A 14,521-nucleotide genomic window follows, 5' to 3' on the forward strand; every position below is an offset into this window, starting at 1 on the left:
CATAAGGGACTCAATAAGATGAAACTGTTTACATTCCTACATGGAAAGATGATTACTTGTAACTCAAAAACTCTCATTATTAGGACAGTTAGGAGTATATATAGACAGAGAGCACAAGTTTGAGTTGAATATAAAGGGATGATATCTTAAAAAATAAAATTAAGGAGTGAGAAAGAAGAATGCATTGAGAGAAAGGGAAAGTGAGTGTAGAATGGGGTAAATTATTTCATATAAAAGAGGCAAGATGGGGGATGTGGGGGGAATGGAGTGAGTGAACCTTACTGTCATCAGAATTGTCTCAAAGAAGGAATAACATACACTCAACTGGGACATAGGAATCTGTCTTACCCTATAAGAAAGTAGGAGGGGAAGGGGATAAAAGAAGGGGAGCAATGATAGAAGAGGGGGCAGATTGGGAGGAGGCAGTAGTCAGAAGCAAAACACTTTTGAGGAAGGACAGGGTGAAAGGAGAGAGAGAATAAAATAAATGAGGGGGGAGGAGGGAATACAATCATAACTGTGAAAAAATTTTGAAGCAAGTTTGTCTAATAAAGGCCTCATTTCTCAAATATATAGAGAATTGAGTCAAATTTATAAAAATAGGAGCCATTCCCTAATTGATAAATGGTCAAGAGATATGAACAGTTTTCAGGTAATCAAAGCTATCTATACCATATGAGAAGGTCCTCTAAATCATTATTGACTGGAAGAATGCAAATTGAAACAATTCTGAGGTACTACCTCATACTTATTACTTTGGCTAATAGTAGAGAAATGTAACTACTACTAGAGGGGGTGTAGGGAAAATGAGACATTAATGCATTGCTGGTGGAGTTGTGAACTGATTCAACCATTCATTAAAGAAATTTGGAACTATGCCCAAAGGGCTATAAAACCATGCATACTCTTTGACCTATCAGTGCCTCTACTAGGTCTGTATCCAGAAAGGGATAAAAATCAAAAAGAGGAAGGACCTTTATGTACAGAAGTATTTATAGCAGCTCTTTTCTGGTGGCAGGGAGTTGGAAATTGGGAGGATGCCCATCAATTGGGGAATGGCTGATCAAATTGTGCTATGTGCTTGTGATGTAATACTATTGTGCTATAAGAAATAATGAGCAGGATGCTCTCAGAAAAACCTGGAAAGACTTACATGAACTGATGCAAAGTGAAATGTACTATGTAAAAAGTAGCAGCAATATTGTAAGATAATCAGTTGTGAATGACTTAGCTATTCTCAGCAATACAATGATCCAAGACAACTCTGAAGGACTTATGACAAAAAAATGCTATCCATCACCAAAGAACTGATGGTGTCTGAATACAGCATACTTTTTAAAACTTACTTTATTTTTCTTGAGTTGTTTTCTTTTTTGGTTTGTGTTTTCTTTCACATGACTAATATGGAAATATGTTTTACATGATTACATATGTATAACCTATATCAAATTGCTTGTCTTCTCAAGGAGGGCAGAGAGGAAAGGAGAAATTTGGAACTCAGAGCTTTAAAAACAAATGTTAAAAGTTGTTTTTACATGTAACTGGGGAAAAATGAAATACTAAATAAAATTTTAAAATTAAATACATAAAATAAAACTATATTTAAAAGGTCCCTGTTACTTCCCTTAAGCTCCCTGCCACCCAGTTGCTAATATATCTGCCTTCAGGGAACAAGGAGAGCAAGTTTAATTCCTCCATCACAGTAGCAGACATAGCCTTCAAATAACTGAATAAGTCTATCGTGACCACCCTCTTCTGCCCCACCCTGAACTGTCCTCCCCAAGACTTCTCTAGATCAAACATACCCATTCCCTTCAACTAATTCTCATACAATACAGTCTCTATAACTCTCACTGTTCTCACTATCCATACGCCCATCTCTGTATTTTTGTATCCATACTATTATTCAAGGCTCAGCACAAATGCCATTTCCTACACAAAGCCTTTCTTGATACCCCTAGTTGTTGAAATACTCCTGACTACTTTATATTTACTTTGTATATAGTGAAGACTGTTCCCCACATGTAACATGGCGGTGTCATTGTGTGACTTAAAGGTAAAAAGAATTGGCATCTCTAGCCTCTTCTCTCCTCATCCTTTAATTGCTTTAATTACTGCCAGGAGAAGGATCAGGGAGTTGGGTTAGCCACTGTGCTCTCCTCAGAGAGAGGGGATACCAGGCTAGAATTATATCTATCTGCTCTTTAAATATTAGTCTAGGGGATGTGGTTTTCAGATTCAAGATAAACATCTGACCATTGTTAATTAATTGAGGGAAAGGAGGACCTCTGGCTTCATGTCCAAGGTTTGACTCCCTACCCACCAAATACCAGTTCCATAATGAAAACACGGAAGAGATAATAAAGAAACCCATTTGTCCAAAATGGTATCAAAATGAAAATCAGAGAAGGTATACATAAGAGAATATATTTCAGGCAATATAGAATGAAGGAGCTCTCCCATTGGGAGTGAAGTAACAGCTCAACCAAGAGAGAGAATCCCAGATCTCACCTAATGTGAAATTCCCTGAAATATCTAGTGTGACAAACTGGGTCAGGGACACACTGGAGACTGTCAGTTACCCTCATGTTGGCTTCTTCCTAGAGTTCTACTCTTCCCTGGGCAGCCTGAAGTGGAGTTGGCCTCTTTCATCTTCTCTCTCAAAGCCGGAAGCCGGAAGTTCTTGAAGCAACTTGTAGAGTCTGAAAAGCCCTGAAGAACCTAAAGCTTCCCTTTCTCCCATTCTCACCAACTCTGAGTTGCCCTTCCCACAGATACAGGGCATTGATCTCCACCAATGAAGAGACAGTCCCATACCAATAGGACTTAGATTACATGCATATATTTTTTATTTACTAATCTAGTTAGTTTAGGCCCCACTCAGCTGGACCCATATACCAGGACAGATCCTAGTAGCCATGCAATATGACCAGCTTCATTCCTGGTGAAGCCTGCTCAGATTAGGGAGATTAGATTTCCCTTTATCTCCTTTTCATCTCATTAAGTCCCCCCACATTAGATTCTAAGCTGACAATTTTAGGTGTTCACCCCCAAAAATCTAAAGACACTTGTTATAAAACAGTTTACCCCCTTTTTTTAGTGATTGTAGATTATGGTTGGAATGATTTGCAATAATCTGGGGCTTGATGCAATCAGGACAATATCATCTGGAACAACTTGCTATCTCTAGGGAATCCCTCTTCCATTTGTACTCTGCACAATATATCCTCTATTTGGTGATCATATGACTCACTTGATATTAATACTCAGAGGGTCATTCCTTCATTATACTTTCATTAACATGCATCAGCATAACCCCTGTCCTGTCTCTGGGAAAGAGTTAGCTTCAAGCAGATGTCACTCATCCTTGAGTTCATATCTAGATGCTCCTGCACTTTATTAGTAGTAGTAGCTATAATTCTTTTTTTCCTCCTCTCCTCTCTTAGACTAACTTAGATAATTACCCATCTGTCCTTAGAACATAGCCACGTTATCCACCAAGTAAAGGTTGAGAAGAGGGAAGAATGGCCCCATAGCTTACCTTAAATGATCAGATACATTTATCAGAATTTATATACCTTAATCTTTGTCAGTTTTTTTCCAAGACTATCTCTCTTTAGCCTTTAGCCAATTTTACCCCTTGTTCACCATAACATCTTGATTTTCATGGCTCTATTTCACTTGTCTCACTCCCACTATTTCTTCATGAGAATCAAACCAGTATACTCAACGTTCCCTGAAAATTCCTGCCCCTATTCCTTTAATTGAAAAAAATTCAATTGAATTCAACAAACATTTGCTAAGCATTTACTACATATGTATGTAATGGAGGGACTGGCCAATAAGGGCCCAGTCCCCTGAGCGTGCTCAATATTATTCTCTGTCTTTTGCTAATACACCTGGAGGGTTGGTAAGTATTCTTACAAAAATATATGAAGGAGGGACCATTTCTGTCCTTGCTTCAGAACACAAACAGGTATTCTTTGACCATTTCCTACTTGTGTACTATGTAATGGTGAAAAGTTTCTTAACTGGTGGGTGAGTGGGACCTAATTGTGCTTACAAATGCCTCCAGATGATGAATTCTCTTTGTTATAACTCTGAAGGAGCAGCCAATTGAAGGGTATTGTATTAGGCATTGTAAATAAAAGAATAAAAAATGAAACCATCCCTCCCTTCAAGGAGCCACATTTTACTAGAAAATAAAAACATCTATACAATTAAAAGTAACCAAATGTTACACAAATAAATTCAAAGTCTGTGCAAAGTGTGGAAATGCTTTATTATATTGTTGGGAACTTATTAATTATTATACTGTTTAAATCTAAGTGACTAGCAATTGTTTGAAGCCAGAATATCACCCTGACCTCAGGAACTCTCCAAGAATGCTGGAGATGGCTACAAGGAATTTTGACTCCAGGTCCTGGGTCCTCTGAAACCACTTACTTATATTTTGGATTTTCTCACCCAGGTTTGTTTTGGGTCCCTCCAAGCTTGTGTTTTGGGCTCCCTTTGCATTTTAAAAATGTTTACATTTACTAATATCCATCCCAATCAACCTTGCTTTCAAACTGCCCTCTCTGCAAAGTTTTTTAACCAAGTATGTGAGGTTCATATCCTGGTACCCTAGTCTAAATCCTATATAATATAAATCTTCCAGAGCCTGTAGGAGAGAGAACCTCCCTCTTTCTGGCTTGCTCTCCCCTGCCAATGATCAAATATATTTCTTTCTAAAACTTTTTCAGGTTTTAGGGTTTGTTCACATGAAGGACAAAAATAATAACAATGGATAATTTCAAGAAGAGAGCACTAAAAACAGGGCAGATCAGGAAAGATCTTATTCAGGAAGTGACATCTGGCCTATACTTTGAAGGAAGTTGAAATTTTACAAAGTCAAAATGAAGAAGGAGTGCATTCCAGAAATGTGGAACCACTGTGCCAAAGTATGAAGGCAAGAGATGGAATGTTGTTTACTGGAAATAGCTAGCAGACCAGTTTTACCAGAATAGAGAATTGTGAAGGAAGGAAGGAAATAAGCATTCATTAAGCACCTACTATGTTCCAGGCACTGCGCTAAACACTTTACAAATATTATCTCATTTGTTACTTACAACAACTTTGGTAAGTAGGTGCTATATTACGTCCATTTGTTTAGCCATTTCTCAATCAATTGGGGTATTTTCGGTTCTTGGGTACCACACACAAAAAAAGTACTACATATGGAACTTCCTTTTTATCAATGACCTCCCTGGCCTATTTGCCCAGTGGTGGAATTACCAGGTTAAAGGGAATGATATTTTACTCCTTTATTTACCTAAATCCCAATTGCTTTCCAGAATGATTATAACAATTCACACAACACCATTAACTTACCCATCTTTTCCACAATCCCTCCAATATTAACTATTTCCACATTTTGTCATTTTGTCAGTTTTCCATGTTAGAGGTAAATACAATAGTTTCTTGATTTACCTCCCCCCAGTCTCATTCTACTCTAATTCATCTTGCTTTTTATTGCCAGAATAGTCTTTTTGTTTACACAGTGCCTTCATTTCAGAAGACATAACTATCTATTGAGTCATTTCTTGTAACAAAGAATTAAAAAAAAGTTGGGGGGAGAAGGCAGTTCATAAAAATTAATCAACATACAAACTGGGTTTGACCATTTATGCAATTTTTCACTTATCTCTGCAAAGAAAATCTCTTCTACAGGGACAAGTTTAGTCCTAGGTGAGCTTTTTGTTATTTTTTTCCCCATTTACATTGTTGCTATCATTGAGTATATAGTTTTCCTGGTTCTGCTTACTTCACTCTGTATTAGTATGTTTGTCTCCTCATGTTTCTCTGAATTCCTTATATTTATTATTGCTTATGATGCAGTTAAATTACATTACATTCATGTAGCATTTTCCTTAATCATTCCCTAACAAGCATCTATTTTCAGTGTTTTGCTGCCACAAAAAGTGCTGATATGAATATTTTGGTGTATATGTGACTTTTCTTTCTATTTTATTCTTCCTTGGAGAATATGCTTTTCAGTACAATCTCTGCATCAAAAGGTAGAAACATTTTCATTACTTTTTTTTAGCACAATTCCAAATTTCTTTCCAAAATTTTTAGACTAATTCGTAACTCCTACAACCATATTTTAGTGAGGCTGTCTTTCCAAAGCTTCTCCAACACTAAGTATTCCCATCTATTTGTCATCTTCACCATCTTGCTGATTATGAAGTAAAACTTCAGAATTGATTTGGTAGGTTCCTATATATATTGATCATCAGACCCTCTTCAAAGATATTTGAGGCAAAAACTGTCCCCCAATTGACAGTTTCCCTTCTTATCCTAGTTGAATAGATTTTGTTAGTGTTTTTCAATTTCATGTAATTAAAATTATCCATTTTTTCATTTGTGATCTTCCATAGTACTTGTGTGGTTAAGAACTATTTCCCTGACATAATTGTGCATAAAGTTATGGATAGGATTGTTGCGCCACCTGGTCCATACTCTACGAAGGCCTATGCTCCCTAACCATAATTCTGAAGTGTAGCTGATCTTGTTCTCTTCTAATTTTTTTTTAAATAGTGTGGGCTTTAATAATCAAGACAGTCATTGGGGTCATATGAACAAGATGGAAGACTAAACATTTTCTCTGATCTTTGTCATCTCTCATATCTCTCCAAAACAGAAATTATGTGCTAAAAATAAAGCAACTTCAGCTGTCTCTGTGATCTAGGACAGTGATGTCAAACTCAAATAGAAAAGAGAGGGGCCCCACTAAACTAAATTATAGGTAAGGACCCCTGTGGGATGTATATTGACTTAGAAAACCACATATTAACATTATCTATATTCTATTATACATTTTTAAAGGTACATGTCACAGTGCATAGAGTACAGGGCCTGGAGTCAGGAGGACCTGCATTTCAATCTGGCCTTACATACTTGCTAGCTATGTGACCCTGGGCAAGTCACTTAACCCTGTTTGCCTCAGTTCTTCATTTATAAATAAGCTGGAGAAGCTAATGGCAAACCACTCCAGTATCTTTGCCAAGAAAACCACAAAAGGGGTCAGGAAGAGTTGGACACAACTGAAAATGAGTATACAGCAACAAATTGTATTTTTATTTTATTAAACATTTTTCAATTACATTTTAATCTGGTTCTTGTCCTTAGGGAGTATTGCCCTACTGCAAGCTAGTATGTTTGATACTTCTTGTCTAGGACAACTGGAATTCAATAAAAAAATGAACTGATATCTACCCACAGCTAACTCAGCATCCTTCTCCACACTCCCATGCTATGAGCAGCATATTTGACCAAAGAATCAAATACATGACCTTGCCATAAAACCCTACACCCCAGCCCCTCTTCCTCTCTCCCATGTCATGTGACCTGGGGTCCTGGCTAGCTTGGGTCACAACAGCCAGCATTGTAGCAATGCTCCAGGGAGCAGAAGTTTGCTGGAGCAACCACAGCCAGCCAGCCAGTGGTATAGCAGCTCTCCAGCTGTGGAAGTCTGAAAGTATGGAAGTTTATATGCCCAAATAGTTTATGAATTTTGTCATTATTCTGAATTTTCGTCTTATTTTCCCCTGGATTTTGTTATGGTTATATAAAATTGCTGATAATTTTTGTGGTTTATTTTGTAATCTACTACTTTTCTGAACCACTAGTTTCTTTGCTGATCCTCTGGGAGTTTCTAAGTAAACCATTATGCAGTCAACAAAGAGATAAATTTTGTGTACTTTCCCAATATTTACACCTTTAATTTCTTTTTCTTGTCTTATTTCCGTCACAAGCATCTCTAGAGAGATTGCATCATGCAATTTTTAGGGACTAGACTTTGAGTCAGGAAGACCTAGGTTCAAATCCTGACTCAATTAATGACTTTGTTACCCTGAGCAAATCATTACCCTCTCTTGTGTCTTAATATCCTTATATGTAGAATGAGGGAATTAAACTTTTAGCAGCTCTGCACAGAGGATAAAATCCAAACTGTTAAGACTGGCATTGAAGACCCTTTCACAGACTGTCTGTAACCTACCTTTCCACTCATCATGATGGTGCGTGCCTGTAATCTTTGCCACTCCCTGGGCTGTCTGGTGAGTTGTTTGAGCTCAGTAATTCTGTGCTACAGTAGGGCTAAAGCCAATCAGGTGTTCACACTAAGGCTGGTACCAAGTCAAAACTTTGTGCTAACCAGTAGTGGGAGGAGGCCTAAAAGTGACCACTACGCTTTCATCTGGGAGTGATTAGAAGAAGTAGTTTCAAAAAAAGAATCCCAAGAAGAAATTCCTATCTTTCCAGTCATCTCCTACCTTTCCCATTTATGTATTCTGTGTTACAGTTGCTCTTTTCTACTTACCATCTCCCAAACACACCTTGAACTGCTGCTTCTGGGCCTTTCCTAATAAAAATCTCTCCTTATTACTCTTGTCTTTGGCCTAGGGCTCCTTTTCCTTCCATCTTCAGTTATCCAAATCCTTTAATATCTAACTAAAATCCTTCTAAATCTTCTATGATCAAGCCAACCAAATAATACTCTCCTGCCTCTGGGTTCCTGTTACCTTTGTTGTTTGTGCTATTTATATGGAACTCATACCAGCTTGTGTTGCAGTTATTTGGATGCTTTATTTCTCCAACCAGTTTATAAGTTTATGAAGGCAAGAGTTTATCTTATACTTCATTTTAGGCTTTCCAAATTTTGTAATCTTGCTCTAACCATTTCCTCTATTAAAGATTCCTATTTCTTCTATTTCCATTGAAAATCTACTCATTCTCCAAGGTCCAGATAGAATGTCTTGGTATCTATAAAGCTTCCTTGATGACTTAGGCCAGAAGAGTTATTTTCTGCTTCTGCCTCCTATAACAATTTGTGCCTTCCTTCTAGCACTTTTCCAATAGTACTTTGTTTTATTTGTACAGCTTCCTTTTATCCCAGCTATATTGTAAGCTCTTTAAGTGCGGGAACCGTATCTTACTTATCTTTGTAATTTCCTCAGCACCTAGGACAGTGCCTTCCATAGACACTCCATGAATGCTTATTAAATTGAATTTTATTCCTTGTATTCTTCACAGTGCCTTGCACATAAGTGCTCAACAAATATTTGTTGAATGAAAGACCCTGCTGCTACTCATGGCTCTGTCACTGTACTTATAGGGAGCTGAAAGTGTTTGTTTAAAAGGAAGACTTCTATTTCTCATCAACTACAGACATCATGCTTGCCAGCCAGCTATTCTTGTTTCCTAGACATCCATGGTTATATCACAGTGCTTGAAGGTGAATTGCAGAGAAAGTTTAAAGTGCTTATGTTTCCCTTGTTGTTTAAGATTGTAATACTTATATTCACTATACACCTATAACAATCCCTTAAATATCCTGCTGTTACATAGCCTCAAGTGCATATTAGACATAATAGACACCACACTCTTCATAGTCACCATAGATGGGGTGGGGGTGAGAGTGGAGGGGGTGGGGAAAGAGGGAGAGAAGGAGAGAGGGAGAGAGGGAGAGGTGAGAGAGAGAGAGAGAGAGAGAGAGAGAGAGAGAGAGAGAGAGAGAGAGAGAGAGGTCTGTTGCCAGACTTACAGCTATTTCACTTAGAAATAATGCCTCTGTGACCATGCAAAAGCTTTCCAGGGGAAGAAAAGGTCTTAGGCCTGAAACTCCACCTGTAGGTGGTGTACTATTACCCTTAGCTGATATCAACAGAAACTCTGCTGTCATGGAACGTGGAACATCTGTCAAAGCCATCTTAGAGACCTGGCAATACCACCTTCAGGTATACAGTACTAGGTCACAGTCAAAATGGATCATCAGAGCCTTCCACATTATAGAGAAGCCTATATCCCATAAGGCTGTCATGTACAGTGGGCACTGCTTACCTCCCCTTTTTCTTTCTACATAAGGTGTACCTACTTAAGACCCAGAACGCAAGAGTGGGCTCTCTGTCTCACAGACTAAGAGGCAAAGGATGGAAATGAGAACAGAGCCTTGCTCGTATCCCACATATAAATGGCCATGGGGGTAGAACTAAGCAAGCTCCAGCTACCTGCTACTAAGGACACACTGCTTCTGCAGTACATAGTAGAAGTCTCTGAGCATGGCACAAAGTCTTTCTGGCTGGGTATTCCCAACCAATTAATAAAAATACTAATAACTGATATTTACATTGTGCTTTACAATTTGCAAAATGCATTACATTCATCTTCCAATTTAAGCCTCATGACAACTCAGTATAACATATGTTAGTGATATTACTGTCTTTAACTTACAAATAACAAAACTAAGGCTTAAAGAGATTAAGGGACAACCTCACAGCTAACAAGTGTCAAAGGCAGAACCAGGTCTTCCTGACTCCAGATCCAGCACTCTACCCACTATCCCATTCTGACCAGACTGGGCTTCAGGAGTCCACTAGTAAATCCATAACTGCAACTGGTACAACAGGACAAAGAGACCCCAATGGGAACAATGACACTCCTATCATTACTAACCATTGCTCCACAGCCATTGAACGTGTAAGAATGGATTTCATAATTGATCTATCTCTGTCTTGAAGACTATACTACTATATTCATGTTGGTTAACCACTTTCTAAAAGTAGTTGTATTGATTCCTTAAGTTTTTACATTGCAATCATTTCCAGAAATATTCTTTCTCTAGTCCCACTTCTACCTCAGCAGTGAGTCTTCCCATCAGGCAAAAACAAACAAACAAAAACCAGCTAAGCAAAACCAGCTGATGTAGCAACTGTGCCTGACAGTGCATACAATATTCTGTAAACATTGTCCTCTACCTCTCTGACAAACATGGGGGAGAGGTTTATTTCCTTAAGATTATTCATGTGAATTAACAGTATTAAGCTTTGTTCAGTTGTCATTTTCATTATATTACTGTATATATACTGTATTGTATATACTGTATGGTGTGTATATATACTGTATTGTGCTGTATACAATACAGTGTATATTCCTGTATAATGCATATAATTTTCCTGGTTCTCCTTAATTCACTCTTGTGGTGATTGCATATAAATGTTCCCATGTTCTCCTGTATACCTCATATTCTCATGGTGAAATAATGTTGCTTCATTCATAGAGCACAATTTGTTCAGTCATTGTCCAGCCAATGGACACCCACGTTGTTTTCAGTTCTTCACCATCACACACACACACACACACACACACACACACACACTGCCATGAAAATTTTGATATATATTGGATCTTTCTTTGACCTCCTTGAAGTATAGGATAGGAGTAAGTCAATCCATCTTCCAGACCATCATTTCATCCCCTGGCTAAAACTGCCATCCATGCCACAAATAACCTAATAATTTTTGAAAGAGGTTATAAATCTTGGTTTCCTGGGGCTAATCATATAGCCCCTATCTTACACTAAGGGCTGCAATTTTTGGACAAGTTTTAGAAAAGCCTGAAGAAGAAGGTGGTGCAATAATTTCTGGTTCTGACTATCTACCACCTACAAGCCAAAGGTCAGATAGAGAGACAAACCAGGAATATCAAACAACTTCCATGATGTTACACAGTGTATCTACAGGATGACCAGGTACTCTATCTGTCCATTTCAGATTTTACCAAGAACCAGGAAATGCAATTGACCTTAGGGAACTTTCCATTTGCTGCTGTATAACTACACAGCTTGCTTCTTCTTGGTGCATGTGACAAAGGATAGATAGCTTCCTTCTCAGCTGGAAGAAGACTCTTCAGACCACACTGCTCAAGAGGAAGGCATCAGAACCAATTCCTTATTTCTCTCAGAAACCCCTCAAATAAAATATTCTAAAGCAAAGCCTTCTGATCCTTAGCAAAATGATTCAGACATTTAGTGCTTTGGCTCTTGCAAATTGGCATGTAGACTGATTACATATTTGTCCTCTTTCGTTTGTAATTTTCTGAGGTTCTTTGTGTATTGCTTCACTTCCGTCTTCTGGACGCACCAAAATGCAGAACTCAATAACTGTTGGAAAGGATGTTCTTTCCCATTTGACTAGAGGTGCAAAGTCACATGAATGACTTAATAAAAATCTCTCTTGCTGTAGTGAAAAACTCTGCAGAGTGACTAAAAAGATGGACCAATCCATCTATTGCTAAGGACCATTCTCTTTCCCAGGTGTTTTTACATTAAGCCAATAAATTCCCTTTTACTAAATTTTCTCTTCCTTTTTTTTAAGCCAGCAATGGAATTTTGAAGAAAATGATTGTCCCTTACACTTAACTTGTCTACTTGACATAAATTTTAATACCTGCTTTTCCTACTAAATAGGTTAGGTTTCCTTATTGCATTGTGGCCATGGTAAACCAGCAATTGGAATTTCAAGCATATTGTGAAAAGAGCATTGGGCCTGGAGTCTGGAAGATCAGAGGGCAAATCCTGCTCCAAGTGCCTGTATAAGTCACTTAACTTTTCTTGGTCACAGTTTTCTTATCTATTGAAAAAAAAGGGGGGGGGATGATAATAGCACCCACTTCACATGGTAGTTGTGAGGATCAAATGAGTTAACATATGTAAAGCATTTTGCAAACCTTAAAGTGATATGTAAATGTTAAATATTATTATTAATTTCCACTTAGCATGTAATTTTGGAAGTTGACAAATTAGACACTTGGAATAAGTTATAGTCTTTGTAGACTTGGGATTAAAATTCAGATCTGTTGACCATATAGAAGGAATAACCTGGGGCTTTGAAAGACAATTCACAAAGAACCATCAGACAACATAGCAAAATTCCTATATAGACCTTTCTTTATTCATATCTTTTACACAGTCAGATGGTTTGGGATGTTTGTATTATTGGAAATTCTTACTGGTTTTTCATCCTTCCTCTAAGTATTTTCTATTGCATAGATAAATAGAAGAGAGAACTAGATTAAACTAGAATTTTGTGCTTTAAATGAAGTTTAAGAGAATACCAGGTTAATAAAAATAATTGTAGAAGATGAAAGGAAAGAGAGTTACAGCGAGTTTGTCTTGAGTTTTAATTTACTCTTATAGATAAACTGAAAAACGAGTTAGGAAACTTGACCTTCAGCCCACTAAAGGTGGGGTCTGAAGGAATAAATCTGAGGCAAAACTACAACCACATGACAATAGATTTAGAGCTGAAAGGGATCTTAATAGTCATTAAGTCCTACCGTTTTACTTTAAGGATGAAGAAAATGAAGCTGAGAAAGATGTCTAAGTGACTTGCTCAGGGTCTGAAGTAGGATTTGAACCCAGTTCTTCCCTTCTCCAAGTCAAACGGGCTACCCCAAAACTGAAGGCATCTTCAGCTTGGTTCTTTGTGAACACTTACTAACTTTTTTTGCAGTCACCATTCAAAGCCCCCCTCCCCTATAGCATCACTTTCCCACAAATATCCCTTCAGTTATTCACAACTCTGCCTTGGGCATCAGAGAACCTGGCAAAGATATTGTGTGGGGTAATCTGACCCTCACCAAATAATAATAATAATAATAATAATAATAATAATAAGAAGAAGAAGAAGAAGAAGAAGAAGAAGAAGAAGAAGAAGAAGAAGAAGAAGAAGAAGAAGAAGAAGAAGAAGAAGAAGAAGCCATCTCAAGGTAGTAACAGAAATTTTATTCAATTCTTACGAGAATAGGGCATCCTCTACCAGCTGAACCAGCAAAGGAGGGAGAATACAAAGGGCAAAGCATCATTATTATACCTAACGCAAAAGAATCCCCCGTCCACCTCTGACCCTTCTCACCATGTATTGGGAGGTGGGCTCCCAATCTAAATGCAAACAGCTAAACAAAGAACTGGGAAATCAAGGCACAGAAACTCCAGTTCCCATTCCCTTAGTTAATGATTACAGGCGGGTAACACCTATAAATCTGGGGAAGGAGAATAGAATAAAGAGGAGGGGGAACCCTTTCCATTCTTTACAGTAAAGGAAAACAGGTCATTATGACCCTGTTCTTACTGAAACCAGAACCATGAAAAAGAACAAAAAGTTTCAGATTAAAAAAATAAAGAAACTTTCCCAGAGGCTGACTGCTGAATAAACAGATTCCTACAGCCTCAAAATCTTCCCCTTCCATATATCTTGATTCTTTTAAATACTCCTGTATATAGATATGAATAGATATGAATATTATACACATCCTCCCTTGTGAAGTCTTCACATTTCATTTATTTACCTCACACAATATGAATCCATTGCAGCCAGCAGAATTTGCCATTTTCTCTTCTGAGAAGTCAATCATTCAAATATTATAACAGCATATGACACATCTTGCTTTGGGAAGTTTCAGCTAGTCTTCCCATACAACATGATAAATTCATAGACTCCTGGAACCTTCAAGTTGAAAAAGATCTCAAAAATCATCTAAACCAACCCTCACCAGTGAAGGAAGCCCACAACAACATGCCAGCTCTCACTTTTTCTTACTCCAACCCAGGTCCCTGTCTCACTTCCTGGCCTCCAAACCATCCTACCTCCACTCTGGTCATCATCCCCACCTCTTCTCTGAAGAAACCTTGGACTCTGAT

Source organism: Trichosurus vulpecula, chromosome 1 (assembly GCF_011100635.1).
Source record: "Trichosurus vulpecula isolate mTriVul1 chromosome 1, mTriVul1.pri, whole genome shotgun sequence".
Classification (NCBI taxonomy): domain Eukaryota; kingdom Metazoa; phylum Chordata; class Mammalia; order Diprotodontia; family Phalangeridae; genus Trichosurus; species Trichosurus vulpecula.